Source organism: Suncus etruscus, chromosome 4, assembly GCF_024139225.1.
Source record: "Suncus etruscus isolate mSunEtr1 chromosome 4, mSunEtr1.pri.cur, whole genome shotgun sequence".
NCBI lineage: Eukaryota > Metazoa > Chordata > Mammalia > Eulipotyphla > Soricidae > Suncus > Suncus etruscus.
Genome location: NC_064851.1, coordinates 162,257,766 through 162,274,594, shown reverse-complemented (window position 1 = coordinate 162,274,594; position 16,829 = coordinate 162,257,766). Strand labels below are relative to the sequence as shown.

General features: G+C 35.8%; 1 protein-coding gene and 1 long non-coding RNA gene across 3 annotated transcripts in view; one reads left to right on the top strand and one right to left on the bottom strand.

The window, feature by feature from the left end:
* The window catches only part of LOC126006085 (uncharacterized), a 1,493,032-nt gene that overhangs the window by 166,530 nt on the left and 1,309,673 nt on the right, over positions 1–16,829 (bottom strand). The gene's annotated exons all lie outside the window — the stretch shown is intronic.
* The window catches only part of PRR16 (proline rich 16), a 301,149-nt gene that overhangs the window by 156,599 nt on the left and 127,721 nt on the right, over positions 1–16,829 (top strand). The window lies entirely within an intron of this gene.

The following is a 16,829-nucleotide window of genomic DNA, read 5'->3' as shown; positions in this document are numbered from 1 at the left end:
AGTATTTACTAATTCCTTCCAATAAAGACAAGGGTAAGGGAAATGAGCTTAGTAAGAAAAATCATTAATTAAAATGTCATGTATTAGGACTTTTCAACCCATTTTTCTCCTCTCTCAAGGACTTTTAGCTGTTGTATACAACTCATGAGCATCACTACAGTGCACTTTATTTCTGAGGAGACTATTTGTTTCCATTCTATTCCTTTTGAAAATTGAATCCAAGCCAACTACAGCATTTTAGCACTATTGGCTAAGCTGTGTTTAAATCTGATATAGGGGTCTGAGAGATAGCCCAGCTAGGTAGCTTGGTTTACCTTGCTTGCAGCCGACGGCTAAGTACCATATTTGTTTCCCAGCATCCCATATGGTCCCCCAGCTTGCTAGGGGCAATTTCTGAGAGCAGAGTCAGAAGTAACCCCTGAGCACCATTGGCTGTGGCTTAAAAAACACTAAATCAAAAAAGTTTAAAAAATGTTATAATGAGATTTCGTTTGTAATAAGGCAGGACACCCCTCTCTCTCTCTCTCTCTCTCTGACTTATTTCACTCAGCATAATAGATTCCATGTACATCCATGTATAGGAAAATTTCATGACTTCATCTCTCCTGACAGCTGCATAATCTTCCATTGTGTATATGTACCACAGTTTCTTTAGCCATTTGTCTGTTGAAGGTTATCTTTGTTGTTTCCAAAATCTTGCTATGGAAAATAGTGCTGCAGTGAATATAGGTGTAAGGAAGGGATTTTTGTATTGTATTTTTGTGTTCCTAGGGTATATTCTTAGGAGTGGTATATCTGTATCGTATGGGAGCTCAATTTCCAGTTTTTGGAGGAATCTCCATACCGCTTTTCATAAAAGTTGAACTAGACAGCATTCCCACCAGCAGTGGATAAAAGTTCTTTTCTCTCCACATCCCAGCCAACAATGATTGTTCTCATTCTTCCTGTTGTGTGCCAATCTCTGTGGTATGAGGCGGTACCTCATAGTTGTTTTGATTTGCATCTCCCTGATGCTTAGTGATGTGGAGCCAACCTGGAAGTACTCAGGGGTTCCTCCTGTCTCTGCACTCAGAAATTGCCCTGGCAAGCTCAGGGAACCATATGGGATGCCAGAAATCAAACTTCCATCAGCTGCATGCAAGGCAAACATCCTACCACTGTGCTATAGCTCCAGCCCCTTGTATCCAACTTTTTCTTTTTTTTTTAGTTTTTGGGCCACACCCGTTTGATGTTCAGGGGTTTCTCCTGGCTATGCGCTCAGAAATCGCCCCTGGCTTGGGGGGACCATATGGGACACTGGGGGATCGAACCGTGGTCCGTCCTATGCTAGCGCTTGCAAGGCAGACACCTTTCCTCTAGCGCCAACTTCCCGGCCCCATATCCAACTTCTTAACAATGAAAATTTTAAAGGGAAAAATATAATTGAGATAAGAAGACTCTCTAGGGGCCGGTGAGGTGGCGCTAGAGGTAAGGTGTCTGCCTTGCAAGTGCTAGCCAAGGAACGAACCATGGTTTGATCCCCCGGCATCCCATATGGTTCCCCCAAGCCAGGGGCGATTTCTGAGTGCATAGCCAGGAGTAGCCCCTGAGCATCAAACGGGTGTGCCCCCCCAAAAAAAAGAAGACTCTCTAAAAGGATGCTGTATATTGTCATTTAGGAAGATTAATGCAGGCATTTGACTTGGAATATGATTTATCTCAAAGTTGTTTTAAGTATGGAAAGAGACTAAAATTATGTTTCATATTCCGGTAAATATACTGATTCTATTAAGCTAGAGGTTCTATGATCTAGGTTCACTGACCCTGAAACGTCATTAAAATGGGAGAGATGGAGACCTGTATAGAAGTTTTTTATTGGCAATAGATTAGCAGGTTGGAAATGGCAGGCACATGTCCTCAAAGTCACTAGTTTAAATGTCACAAGAAGGGGTTTCTGTAGGAAAATATTAGGGAAGAAATAGAGGGTGGCAAACAATAGGATGCTAGAATAACAAGTCAATTTCCTATAGATGTTCCCTGAGGCAAATTTCTTCTCCTTTATCTGTCAAAGAAAAGGGTTAGACTTTGGGGAATAGGTAAACTGAGGCAGATTCTCCTTTACACTTTGGGGCAATTACAGTTGTCTTAGTTAAATATTGAGTTTGGTCAAGTTTACATACTGGGTTGTGTAGGCTAATGATTTCTTTGTTTTGTTTTCAGTTTTAGTTTTACCACTAATTGAAAAGTATATTCTTTTCACATAGAAAGATTTTTCCAACTTCTATTAAAATCTTTTGAAACATATGTGATGTAAACCTCCTATGGGTGCCCCTAACCAGCAGCGATGCTGTTCACCATGTCCCTCTTGACCTTGTCCCTCTTAGCCATGTCCCTCTTCTTCTCAACATTGGATTTCACTCCATTTTGAGATTTGATAGCTTCAAGTTTCAGAATTTCAGAATATTGTACAACTTCAGAAATATTCTCAAATAAATCTTTGTTGTTGTTGTTGTTGTTTTTTCGGCCACACCTGGTGGCATTCAGGAGTTACTCCTGGCTATGCGCTCAGAAATTGCTCCTAGCTTGGGGGACCATATAGGACATCAGGGGATCAAACCCCTATTCATCCTAGGCAAGCACTGGCAAGGAAGGTGCCTTACCACTTGCTCCACTGCTCCAGCTCCTCTCAAATAATTCTTAGGTAGATATTTAAAATTACTCTAGAAAGAAAAGTTTACATGGTCAGGAAAAATATATTAGTCTATTTAGTGAGCATATTCTCATTTGAAATGAAAGCCATGTGTTATAAAATTTATATGTACAATTCTTTGTTGAGAAAATTCTAAAATTTCTGAACATTTTTTCTATCCAGTTCATAGTTTTGACCTAGGATTTAAAATCCTTAGTCTTAAATCTGTTAACTTGTATAGTATAACTCTTCTACTTTTTTTTATTAAATTAGACCTCAGTAAAAGAGAAAACCCCTGTTTTGAAAAAGAAATGTTATTTATTAGTTTATATTAACAATATAACATATATGATATGTGCTGAAATAGTGCAATAGAAGAATGTTTGTGATATATGCAATTTTTGCCACTAGAGGGCTTTTCTTATTTTTTAAACCAATGATTGTACAGTTGTGAAATAACCAAGTTTTTATGAGATCCAAGATTTCAATGTTTAATAGAAGGTGTTAAATGTTGTTGTAACATAAAATTATGCAAGTATCTTATCCTGGTCATGAGTAAAATATGTAAAATGTGACATGTATGTAGCAAAGGCAATATTTTATATTTTATTAGTTTAAGTAGTGAAAAGTGTAAATACACAGGATATATTTTACAATTTTTCTATAATGTTCATTGACATACATTTTTTGTTTTTGTTTTTGAGCCCTGCCAGTGACGCTCAGGGGTTACTTCTGGCTATAAGGTCAGAAATCATTCCTGGCTTGGGGGACCATATGGGACACCAGGGATCCAACCGAGGACCATCCTGGGTCAGCTGTACTCTATCGCTCTGTTCCCTTGACATACCTTTTCTTTTTATTAATAATTTTTATTTTGATCAAAATGACATAACATTTTTAAAGAATCAGAAAAGCTGATTTTTTTGTTTTGTCCTAATGCCCTGTATATCAGAATATGTGAATTTATTGTTGCCTTCTCAGTCAATAGTTAGCAGAGCTTTTGCTCTGAGAATCTTATTCTAAAGACAAATACCTGAAGATTATTTAGAAAAATTTGAACAGAATTAAAGCCATGAAGTATCACTTTTCAGAGCCTTAGCAGATTGAAATGTTAACGTTCTGTATGAATAATTTTCCTTGTTTTTTAAATTTCTTGCAACTTATTTTTATAAAATAGTTCTGGAGCCTGTGATGATAAGGACATAATCTTGGGAAGTCATTTTAGAAAAATCCCCAAATTTGGATTTATGTACATTGGTGGTGTTAAGGAAAGACAGAACTTAATATACAAACCATGGAGTCAACAGTACTGAAACTCTGAGACCCAAACTGTAACAACCAAACTTTACAAAGGTGCCTGCAAAGATGATATATTAATGTAGTGGGAGATGGAGGTATATGGAATGGACTCCGGGAATATTGATAGGAGGGAGGTTAGCACTGTTGCTGAGATTGGTTCTGAAACATTGTATGTCTAAAACATACAATGAATAACTCTGTGAATAACTTTGTCAATCATAATGCTTTTAATAAAAAATTTAATTAAAAATAACCTTCCCTCCACCAAAAAAGCAAGATCCCCCAAATTTAAACTCCTCTTCTTTTTCATTTCCTATATTCTGGTTTATCTAATCAGTCCTAAAGGCGTTATATTTGGACATGCAAATATCCATGCTCCCCAAAGAATGTAGAAGCTCAGGCACAGAAATGTAGTCCTCAGTGTCTGCAAACCTTTATGAAAGCAAGGATGATATACCCAGGCAAGTTTGTGCTCAACACTCCAGGCAAAATTTAATTAGATGAGGTACTTTCAAGTTGGGAAAGCAAGTCTAGATAGGAGATTTAGAAATTTGTAAACATTTTCACTAATGCATAAATAATGTAGTATAATCTCATTTGAATAATTTCCCTCAATTTGCCTTTTCTTTAGTGGGGCATCTAGTGGTGCTCAAGGCTTACTCAGGAAGCACTCCTGAAGGTACCTGGAAGATCAACTTTCTATCTTTAAATCCTTTCTAATTTTCCTAGTTTATTTCTTTATTCCCTCACTTATTAAACAGCCTTCATCTGTGCTGGTGTGAAGATATGCACAGGTCTATGCAATCATATACACACATAAATAGTCCCACTTACAGTTGGTTTATTGGAGGATACTTATTTCTAGAAATTTCTTTTTTCTTTTTCTAAAGCTCCCTTTCTGACTTTCCTTGTTCCTCTGCAGCTCTTCCATATATTCTACCTGATTCTTTAAAGATCATTTTAAATATTTTTGATGTCCAAAACCTTCTTTAATAAAATTTTTCCTTCTCTAATGCACTTAATTACTGATTTTTTCTTTTAAAAAAATTTATATACTCATTCTCTACACTTACACACTTACAACAGAAATCATTTTTCTTTCCCATCCTCCCTCCTTCTGTCTTATTTTTAAATCTTTTTTTCACCTGCTTTTCTTTCTCTATTCATGCTTCTTTCCTCTTCCTATAATTTCTAGCAAAGGCAGAAATAAATGATGGAAAAGAAAAACTCAGTTTCTCTATTATATAAATAGCCAGAACCAAAATTATAATTGCATTCAAAAAATAATTCTTTTTTTTTCTTTTTGGGCCACACCCGGTGACATTTAGGAGATACTCATTGCTATGTGCTCAGAAATTGCTCCTGGCTTGGAGGACCATACAGGAACCATGGTCCATCCTAGGTTAGTGTGTGCAAGGCAAATGCCCTACCACTTGCGCCACCATTCTGGCCCCATGAAAGAATATTTTAGAAAAATTTTTATTTTATTATTATTATAGAAGTTTTATTCAAAAATTTTAAACACACATAAACAATATGAAAATAATAGATGTTAGTGCATGACCATGAATGCACTTTAAATGGTGCAGCACATACAAAGAACACATGAAAGTATGTTTGAAGCCCTGTATGAGATATCCGTGGCCCACCAATGGGTGTGGCCCTACAAAAATTTTTAAAAATTCCCAATATTAAAAGTTAAAATATTTTATTATATTGTATTTATGCTTATTTTACTCACTCAATATATTTATGTTCTGGACATAATAGTAGAAGATAATTTGCTCTCTGAACCTTTTTGCCAAGGAGACAAATATTAAGACCACTAATTACAGGGTAAGAGTGATAATAGAGAGGTCAAGGTACTTGAGCTGAATTTAGAGATCACTGACCCCTGTTCAAATCTCTGGCACCACATATGATTGCAAGTTTACCACCAGGTGAACTTGAGCAGAGTAAGGGGTGTTCCCTGAATATCAAGTGTGAACCTAAAAAAGAAATCCCCAAATTACAGTGACATTGTTTTAGTAATGGATTTCTTGGGCTAATTTGGAAGGATAAGTGAAGTGTACATGTGTGCATTTGTGTGTGTGTGTGTGTGTGTGTGTGTGTGTGTGTGTGTGTGTGTGTGTGAATATTGTGAAGCTGAGTGTGGTCAAACTTGCTAGTATGAGAAGCAGGGCACTGACCCTGCAAATTTTTGTTTTCTGTCTCTTTGTTGCTTTAGGAGTCATCCTTTTCAGGGCTAATTTTTGCCTCTGCATCAGGTATCATTCCTTATGTATTTTGGTGCTATAGAAGGTGCCAGGAAACAAACATCAGTAGAATGTGCTTAATCTTCCTAGGAGTGTTTTGACCTTCTTTTTTTTGTTTGTTTTGTTTTTGTTTTTGTTTTTGTTGGTTTTTGGACCACACCCGGCGGTGCTCAGGGGTTACTTCTGGCTGTCTGCTCAGAAATAGCTCCTGGCAGGCACGGAGGACCATATGGGACACCGGGATTCGAACCAACCACCTTTGGTCCTGGATCGGCTGCTTGCAAGGCAAACGCCGCTGTGCTATCTCTCCAGGCCCTGTTTTGACCTTCTTAAGTATTTTAACTGGCTTACTAATTCATATTAACTAAAAATAATATATAATATATATATCTTATTGAAATGTGTTTATTTTAATAAAATATATCATATGATAGATGTATCAAATTGTGTGTGTAACATTAATGTATCATATGATTGCATTAATGTATCATATGATTGTGAGATGTATCATAATATTTGTAATATTTGGGGGGAGTTATGCATCACACTGGAGAGAGTTCAGGGATTACTATTGGCTCTGTGCTCAGAAATCTCTCCTGGCAAGCATGGGGGACCATATGGGATGCCAGGATTTGAACCACTGTTCGTCCTGGATAGGCTAGGCTGCATGCAAGGCAAACGCCCTACTGCTGTGCTATTTCTTGGCCCCAATATTTGTAATATTTTTAAGAAAGATATTTCATCACAATTCAAGTAAAACACTAGTTATACAGAAAAAATATCAAGTGGAGAATACTTTTGTTTATCTGACCTTTTTCAGGATGTATTCAGAAATACATTTTAGTTTTTACTGTTTTTGATGTTTTAGTGGGCTAGTTTAATACCATGGGGGAAATGAGATTTCTTTCTTTTGTATTTTATAGAAGCAAAAGATACAGAGATTGAAACCCACAACTTGTTTACACATTCATTATTGTGAGTTACAGTCTCCCCCTCTGAAATTTCAACATAATGGAATCTTTTCAAAGTGTCTGCCCACAAGAGGCAAGTAGAGGCAACTTTTACATCTATTAAGTTGCTAAGATTGAGGGATGCTTGCTTTTCCACACTTTAGTGGAAACCCTAGCTAAAGCACCTTGCCAGTTAAAATAATAGACAGCTTATAAAAAACACAGCAGTGGCATTTTAACTATTTCACTCTGGCAATGTTTGTTATAGGAGAAAGGGAAATCATAAATCTCATCCTATATCTGATAAAAATAAATGTGGGACTTACCTGATCTTAATATGTATTTCCAGGGTAGACTTATGGAGCAAAATGGTGTTTTAATAGCACTTTCTTTCTTAGTACTTAAATTTTTTGTTTCTTTATTTGCAGCAGTAGGCATCTAGGCACAGACAATAATAAATTGTATGTATTAGTAGGGGAATTTCTTCTGCCTTCAATTCAAGTTAAAAAATGCTTATACATTTTTTTCTGTTTTCTTTTTTATTTGTTTGAGTGTGGGGCCACCCCAAGTAATGTTCAGGGTTGCTTCTGGCTTTGCACAAAAACCATGAAGGCTCTTGATTTCATCCCTAGCAAATATCTGCTCCCACAAAAATCAACTAAACGTATTGAAAATTATGAGTTTAAAAATTGAGGATCATTTAAACTTCAAGTAGTATAAACTCTAATTTTTGTAATGTCCAAGACTGTCAGAGTCCATAAATACAATTGGGTAAATTGAACTCTTGAGTTCAATACTTGTTTTTGAAGGGTGAAGTTCTCAGGTAGATATCCAGTGACTAGTCTCAGTGCTAAACAGCCTGGCTGTGTGGCCTGATTCAGTGCTTAGATCCAGCATCTGTGTCACCAGGGGTACATTTGGAGGTGCTGGACTAGGTGAGTTAGATGACAAATACTGAACTGTCTTGCACATGCAGCCTTTGAGCTGTCTTGCCAGCTACACTCAAGTTAGTTTGATATTTAGACATGATTTTCGATTTACAATTCATGCAATGACTATGAAGTAACTTGATAACAAATGAAGCATCTAGATACGCAAGTTAGTTTGATATTTAGACATGATTTTCGATTTACAATTCATGCAATGACTATGAAGTAACTTGATAACAAATGAAGCATCTAGATGCGCCATTTCCTCTACCAAAGCACTTGCTTTCTTTTTTCTTCTTTCTTTCATTCTTCTTTCTTTTCTTTCTTTCTTCTTTCATTCTTTTCTTTGTTTTATTTTTTCATTCTTTTTCTCATGGTCATCATTTTACCCCCTACTTCTCTTCCATTACCCTCCTCTGTTTTCTCCTCCTCCTTGTTCTTTTCTATCTTCTTTCTTTTCTCCACCTCCTTTCCTACTCTCCTCCTTCTTGTCTTCCTCCTCCTTCTTTCCCCACAACCAGCAGTGCTCAGGGCTTGTTTTGGCTCTTTATTCAGAGATCACTCCTGGCACATCTCAGATGCTGAAGATTGAACTCTAGACAACCAGATGCAAGGCAAATACACCAATCACTGCATTATCTCTCTGATCTGTGAATTTCTTTTTACAACTGTATGTTTTCTTATGACATTACATTTTATTAAGTTGGCATTCGTAGGTCCTATATCAAGTTTACCACCAGATTTATAGTTCCACTAATGAGAACCTTTTGGCACCTGATGCTTTTAATTGCAGCCAGAATTGAAATATCTCTCTTGTGACCTAAAAAAGTTCCCACCTGACCTTAATTACTTCTCCATCTTCAGCGCAAATCATGTATCATCTTCTACTTTATTCTTCACTAACACTTACCAAGTTATATTTCACAAAGTTGGGCTTATGTAACTTATATAGTATCTGCAGAGAAATACATTTTCCTCCCAATTTATCAATCAAAATATTTCAACAGCATCACCTGAGTTTAAGTATAAGCATTCCTTTCTCTGCTCCTCTGTATTTACAGAATCTTTACCACCATACATGTCACCATATAATAGCTGGGAATAACCGGGGGTGGAGCAGTGGCACAGCAGAAAGGTGTCTGCCTTGCTCGTGCTAGCCTAGGATGGACTGCAGTTCGATTCCCCTGGCTTCCCATATGGTCCCCCAAGCCAGGAGCAAGTTCTGAGTGCATAGCCAGTAGTAACCCCTGCACATCATTGGGTGTGTCTAAAAACAAAAAAAAAAAAAAAAAGGGAGAACCATGTTTTGTACATCCTGTTTGATTTGAGGAGTATGATTATAGCCATATTCTCATTACATAGACTTGTGCAAACACATTTGTAATAAAGCTTTATATAAGTATTTGTAAATTAAAATTTTTTTTGCTATTTTATCCTCTGCATCCTATCAAACTTGTTCCATGGTGACAAGTTACTTATTAATTCTTGTATTCCGGGTAATCTGACATGTTTCTTTCTTTTTTTTTTTTTTTTTTGATTTTTGGACTACATCAACATTACTCAGGGGTGACTGATGACTCTGCTCTGAAATTATTTCTGGTAGGTTCGAGGGGTCCACTTATGCCAGGGATAGAACCTCTGTTGTCTGAGTGAAAGGTAATACCCTACCCGCTGTACTATGGCTCCAGCCCCAACATGCCCCCCCCCAAACTTTAAACATTTGACTAACCTTTGTGGAAAATGAAGAATTGGTTTGTGCTGTTCAATGTTGCCTCATCTTGATGGGGAAAAAAATCAATAGTTTCAAAGGAGAATGAAACACTTTATGAATTCATGAGGCAATAAATTGTAAGCATGTGCTTTGAATCTTGAGCCTCTGAAAGCTATAATTCAGTTTATTATTTAAATGGATTCTCTTCTATAATCTATTCTGTTCCTTACTCACAAGATAGTGAGTGATAATTCCTATTACTCCTTCCATTGTATACTCTATGAAATACAGTAAACATAAGGAGAATACATCAGCATCCTATCATATAATTACAATATTTTATTTAGAATCTTTAGAACTATCTCAGTGTCAAATGAAACAGGTCTTTAAAAAAACTCTAATGTTACCAAAAAAATAAGATCTGCTCTAGAAATGTAAAGAGAGCTTTGGGAACCCAAGACATTTAAAGGCTTTATTTCAGAAGCAAACAATTAGTGTTCTCTACCTGAACAACTCTTCCTGGTCACTGCACCACTGGAAGTCAAGGATCCTGAGTCACTGCTATTTTTAAGATTTGTATACATTCACTCAAGTAACAGTAAATGAATGCAAAGACAGAGTTGTACAAATTTCAATATGCCCACAGATAACCACCACTTACAAGACAATCACTAATCACTAATCAAGTTGTGATTAGTACAAATGTATTTCTATGCAGTACAAAATACCATGGTCTGTTTCTATGTTCATGAAATTGTATATTCTATGACTGTGATTTATTATTTTATTTTATCAATGAATATTTGCCATGGGTAGATCATAGAGAAAGAAGTCAATCATTTGACTCACCAATTGGGTAATATAAATATATATTTTACGAAATATGTTTGAAGTGTAAAAAAGTGAAAATGAAGTGTGTTTGAAAAATGAGACCACGGAATTTGAGCCCATTTCTTTTTCTGGGAATTGTTCTGATGGTATCTCTAGAACTTTCTATTTTATTCTTCCAGGAGCATCTTTCTGGGTCTGCCAGTGCCACCCTGTGTATAAATACTCGAGTCTTACAACAGCCTACTTTTGATTCAGTCACTGAATTTCATCTGACAGTTATGACTAAAGGCATGTCTTTACCTTTCTCTTGATAGAAATTCCTGTGGATCATATTCATTTCTCTATTCAGCAATTTGTGACTACTACCTCCAAGTGATTGCTTTATAATTCAATACTAATGATTTGCAAAGAACTCATAACCTTCTACACATTTATATGTTTGGTTTGAATTCTCTTTTCCCTTCAGATACCTGCAAAAGAAATTCTTGTGGTTGAAGAGGCCCTCGGGCTTTTATTGTTTTTAAGGCAATTGAACAATATATCATGTTGTTTTTAATTAAACACTCTATGTAGGATTTAGGAATGAACTAAATCTATATACAGTCACATAGAGAAATATTTAAATATAAAATCACAGTTAAACTATCATAATTGTTCTGGAGAAATATAAAACCACTTTTTCATGAGATTTGTGCTGGTAGGGTCAGCTATCACAGGAAAGGTTTTTCTTTATTACCCAATTCTTTATTTCTAACTCATTTATCCTATTATGTGATTTCTAGACCATCTGGAATGGGTGGGATTGAAGACTCTTACAAATCAAAACCTTCTGGGGAAATTAGGGCGGAATGGGGATAAGGGAAAGAAATAGTTTACCCTAAGGATATGTACTATATCAACTTTCTTGTAGTGTTACTGGTTTTAGAAAATATGCACTCTCAGGGATAGAAAATTTGTGCTTTCAGAGTCCAAGGAAACATATATGAACAGACACAGTTCTATTCTATTAAGGCAATTGCATAAAAAATACCATGTCCACTTAGGATATAGGAAAAGAGGTCCTAATTTTATTTTACATTTATCTGTCTATGTTTAATTTCTCTCTAATAATTTACAGTATATTTTTGTTCTGGTAGTTTAATATTCACGGAAATAATAGAGTTTTGTACTCCTACCAATAACTGAGATCATAGAATCAGTAAATTTCTTCCAGATTTTTCTATATAATAGTTATGAAAATAGCTTTCTTTTATACAATGATCATTACTCTTAATCATTCCATAAGCTGAATATAGTTTCTTTGTATTTTAAGGGAAAACATATTCCTGGAACTATAAAATATCATGACTGAATTACTTTTCTTTGAATATTTTTCTGTTTCACTACCATTAGAAAAAATTTCTCTGTACTTGACAAGACAAAATTACTGATTATTCAGTTTCAAGTTGGAGACGTTCATTTCTCCTTTTTATCTGGTATTTTGATGCCATTGTTCTTAGACGTAAGATGTTGTTCTGCATCTTTCATTCTCCAGATATCTGCAAGCAATCTATGTATATTGCCTTAAGTTCTACATTTGGCTCTCCCTTTAATTTCATCAGGACTGTGGTTACTTCTGTGCTTGGAAGATGATACTTTGAAATAGTTTCAACAAAATAAGAAGTGTAACTATAAGACAGTGGAGTCCTTGTCTGGTTGATTCATTCCTTCCTCACTTGGCTACGACAACATCTAACTAATCATCTAAACAAACTGCAGCCACTTCAATCTGTGCTCCACATGGCAACTAGAAGAAATGCTTCTTTTCTTTACTAACTTTGACCAGTGCTCAAGATTTGCTTTATTTTCAAATTGTAAAATATTTCACAAATTATAGAAAATAAATAAAACAAATGGAACACAGGTTTAACAATTTTGTAACATTTTATCCTGATTCTTTTATAGCAAGTGTTAAAAGAAACTATTTCAACATAATAGCTAATGCTTCCTATTTAATATGAATACATTGTCCTCTTTGTCTAAGTATGATAGTGCTATTTTTATCTTTTACAAACTAAGCTACCTGGATTCCCATCGACATTTAACATACTCAAACACTAGTTTGATATTTTCAAGTGCAAAGAAGTGGCATTTGAATTCTATGTGGGGAAAAAAATACAAAAATAAACAGAAACAGAAAAACAAAAAACAAAACTACAATGACAATAACAATAATAAAAATTAAAAAAAGCCTGAAACCAGTGATTACAAAAAGCACCACAGCAATAAAGACAAAAATCAAACAATAAATTGAGAACGAAATAAATTAGAAAAAAAGAAAGAAAGAAGAAAAAATTGGTTTTGCACAGGCACATAAATATTGGGGAGATTATAAAGAGAGTTCTCTTGGCCTAAGAGATACAGGGTTTCTCTGCCCAGGCTACATACATGCTCTTTTTCACTCTTCCAGGTCTCTTTATGGTTCCAGGAAATTTTCCACTCAGTCGTGGATGATAAAATCAGGACTCTGTAATTAGAGGTCTTAGTATTTGCACACATTATAGGGTGAAGCCTAGGATAGAGTCTTACATTACGGTTCTAGAAGTTGTGTTCCATCCCTGTTGTTTTAATAAGTCTTCTGTAATTGTTGGACTTGGTTTTTGCACCAATCCTAGGATGAAGCCTAGGATAGAATAAATACCCCAGCAAATAACTGTAAAAAACTCAATGTTGGTTATATTTCCAGAAGTGCTGCTCAGTCGCAATTGTCACAGTTAGACCTCTGGAATTAGAGCTCTTAGTTGTTGTACAGATCGTAGGCCAAAGCCTAGGCTAGGGTCTTCTTATTGGTCCTAGGATAAGTTCTGCTCAGTAATGGTTGTCAAAGTCAGTCTTCTGTAGTTAACGGTCTTGTTTTTTTGCACAGATCAAAGGATGACATGTCTTGTTTATAGGACATTTTTTGTAAGCTCAGGGACCATTCCTTCAGTGTTCAGAGGACCATGTGATGCCAGGAATAGAGCCTGGGCCTTGTAAAGGCAAAGCATGATCTCCAACATTTTAAGCTACAATCCTGGCTCTATCTTATGCTTTTCTTTCTGTTATTCCTGTTTATGTGCTCAGAAACTGCTCCTGGCTTGGGGGGCCATATTGGACACTAGGTATCGAACCACAGTCTATCCTGGGTTAGTGTATGCAAAGCAGATGCCCTACCGCTTGCACTACTGCTCCAGCCTCTCTTTTTCAGCTTTCTTATTTTCTGTCAAAGCAAGGGTATTTTTTCATTTCTTTTAACCCTTACATTATTTTTGAAAATTTGACTGTAAGCCTACTATTTCCATAGTTGTTTTAAACATATTCAGAGATATTATTTAATTTATAGCATCTAAACTAATCATTATCAGACAGTGATCCTTACACTATGCAATATTACCTACAAGTGTTTTAATTCCGATTTTTCAACTTTTTTTTTTTTTTTTGGTTTTTGGGCCACATTCAGCAGTATCCCTGGCTCTGCACTCAGAAATTGCTCCTGGCTTGGAGGACCATATGGGATGCCAGGGATCAAATTTGTGTCTGTCCTGGGTCAGCCACATGGAAGGCAAACCACTGTATTACTACCCTGGCCCCTTTCACATTATTTTAGTAGTATTTTAATTTCACACTTTTCTTGCCAGCTTGTCAGTGATTAAAGCTTTATGATTTATTTTGTAAATATACATAATACATATTTTATTGAATAAATTATTAAACAATTTTCTTGTCCATTTATGTTTCTTGCATTTCAGCTTTTTCTTTGTATTATATTTTATTTTTATAATTGTCACTGATTGTTCGTTTCAGCATTCAGAGAAGGCAGGAAAACACTATCTCCTTTCTAGTATGATGTGAGTATGTCTGTCTTAGTCTTACTACTTTTACAGAAGATTTGAACTTTATTACATTCACAGTGTCTTTCATTAGCTTTATTGGAATGCTTGTAGGAAGATCTCCTGTCAGTCTACTTTTTAAAAAATCATTGTTAAATCTTTATCATTCCTTTTTCAGAGTTATACCTTCGAAGGATAGTGTGGTTGGAGATGACTTTGTTTTATTTCCAGCTTAGAGACCTATGACTTCTATCGTTCAAATGAACCTTAAGTTCTCTTTTCTGAGAAACCAATTATTGTTGGTTTGAATACTGGTTGCTTCTCTGACTGCTTCATCTTCTTTTCCTTAGTCGATAGCCATTGATTACAACACAACAAGGATTCTTATAGCTAGACTACTGTTCCACTCTCTGTCTCATTTCTCACAGGCCTTACTTCCTAAAGTGTTTAATTTATATTATTAATTTTCAGAATTCCAAATACTCTCCTTTCCCAGAGGACCTTTATCAGGTTCTTTCTTGAGTGAACTTTATGGGAACACTCCTCATGTTAATCGCCACTCATCTTTTAAGCACCTTATGTTACTGTGTCTTATTATTTTTACAGCATCTTGTATTTCTCATTCAGAGCATCTACACCAACAGTGATTTTTTTACAGTTATTTGCTGGGGTATCTAATGAAAGTTAGGTCTTCTCACTGGACTTCCTTCTCTGCCAAGGTATTATTTTGTTTGTTTCAGGTTTTAGACCACAAAGATGGCAGGGCAGAGATAAAAATCTACCAAGAACTGTCAAACCCTTGGGACTTTGGAAGTACCAGTTCATCTTGGAGTAGCAAGTTGTCTTCCCTCTCAACTCAGCTGCTTCCTCTCCTTTGCTACCAATATATCAGGCAATAAAAGGTCTAAAGTCTCTGACCTCTAAGATGGAACAGTGCATAAATCCCACGAATGAAGATGCTCATCTTGCTCATATTCTTCTCATTTCCCCACTTTCTTTTTTCTTTTATTTGGGGGGGGGGCACACCTATTTATGCTCAGGGTTTATTCCTGGCTAAGCACTCAGAAATTGCCCCTGGCTTGGGGGGACCATATGGGACGCCAGGGGATCGAACCACGGTCCTTCCTTGGCCACCTCTCTGCCCACCCCCACTTTCTTTTTTTCTGATACTGCCCTGGAGTTGGAGAATGAAGAGTCATTGAGAGAGTTTAAATAGAGTTGTCAAGAGCACATTAAAAATGTCTTCAATGAGTGTCAATAAAGTTTCTAGGTATCCTGTTTTTTAATAATGGTGCTCAGATTATAATTAAGATGAAAATTGAAACAAGTAAATTTAAAATGTAAATATTCAAAACTAAATAGAAGGCTAGGTTCTAATGGAATTAATAGTACTTAAAATTATCATGAGGAAGATATAAAATCTCTATACAAACTAAATTTTGAAAGCTTAACAATAATTTAATTTTTATTTATTTTTATTTTTTTTAAACTTTATTGATTGGTTGTTGGGCCACACCCAGCATGGCTTAGGGGTTACTTCTAACTCTGCACTCAGAAACTTCCCTGGCAGGCTAGGGGACCATATGGGATGCTAGGAATAGAACCTGGTCCCTCCCAGGTTGGCCGCATGCAAGGTAAATGCCTTACTGCTGTGCTATCTTTCCAGCCCTAATAGTTTTATTTTTAATTTATCTTTGCACCATGTGTCAAATATTCTGTTTCAAAGTTTTATCCCAAATAAGATTGGTATATGAAAATAGCAAATAAAAAGCTTATATTTATAATAAAATAATTTATTTTTAAATAACCCATAATATTTTTATTAAGATATATATCATATATGGCATTTTATTAAGATGTATGTCATATATGGCAGCCATAAGAATGTCTCGAAGATCTCGGGATGAGCTTTGTAATGATCATCAAACTTGTGTAGGTATATGATAGATAGTGAAGCAAACTTTGTAGAGTTCTTTAGTGTGTACTGTAAAGGAATCATGGTGCTTGGGCAAACTCAAAGAAGTGCTGACCCAAATGATAGGGTATCTAGGAAAGTTCAGTCCTCCACTAGGTCTGAGGATAGATGTTAGTGAAGAAGAGAGATCTTTTCCTAGAAGAGTTGACCCCTACGGTGGAGATTTAGTTGCATGGCACACTCTCCTATACCATATATGGTATTTTTCTAGTTGTGTGTTATCACCTGCATTTTAGAGAAGACTAATTGTAATCATATTGTGATGAAATAAAATTACATTTTTTATGAAATAAAAGATTAGTTGCAGGTTTTCTCTCTGCCATTCCTCTCTTTGCCAGTGCCAGCAGTTTATCCATGTGATTT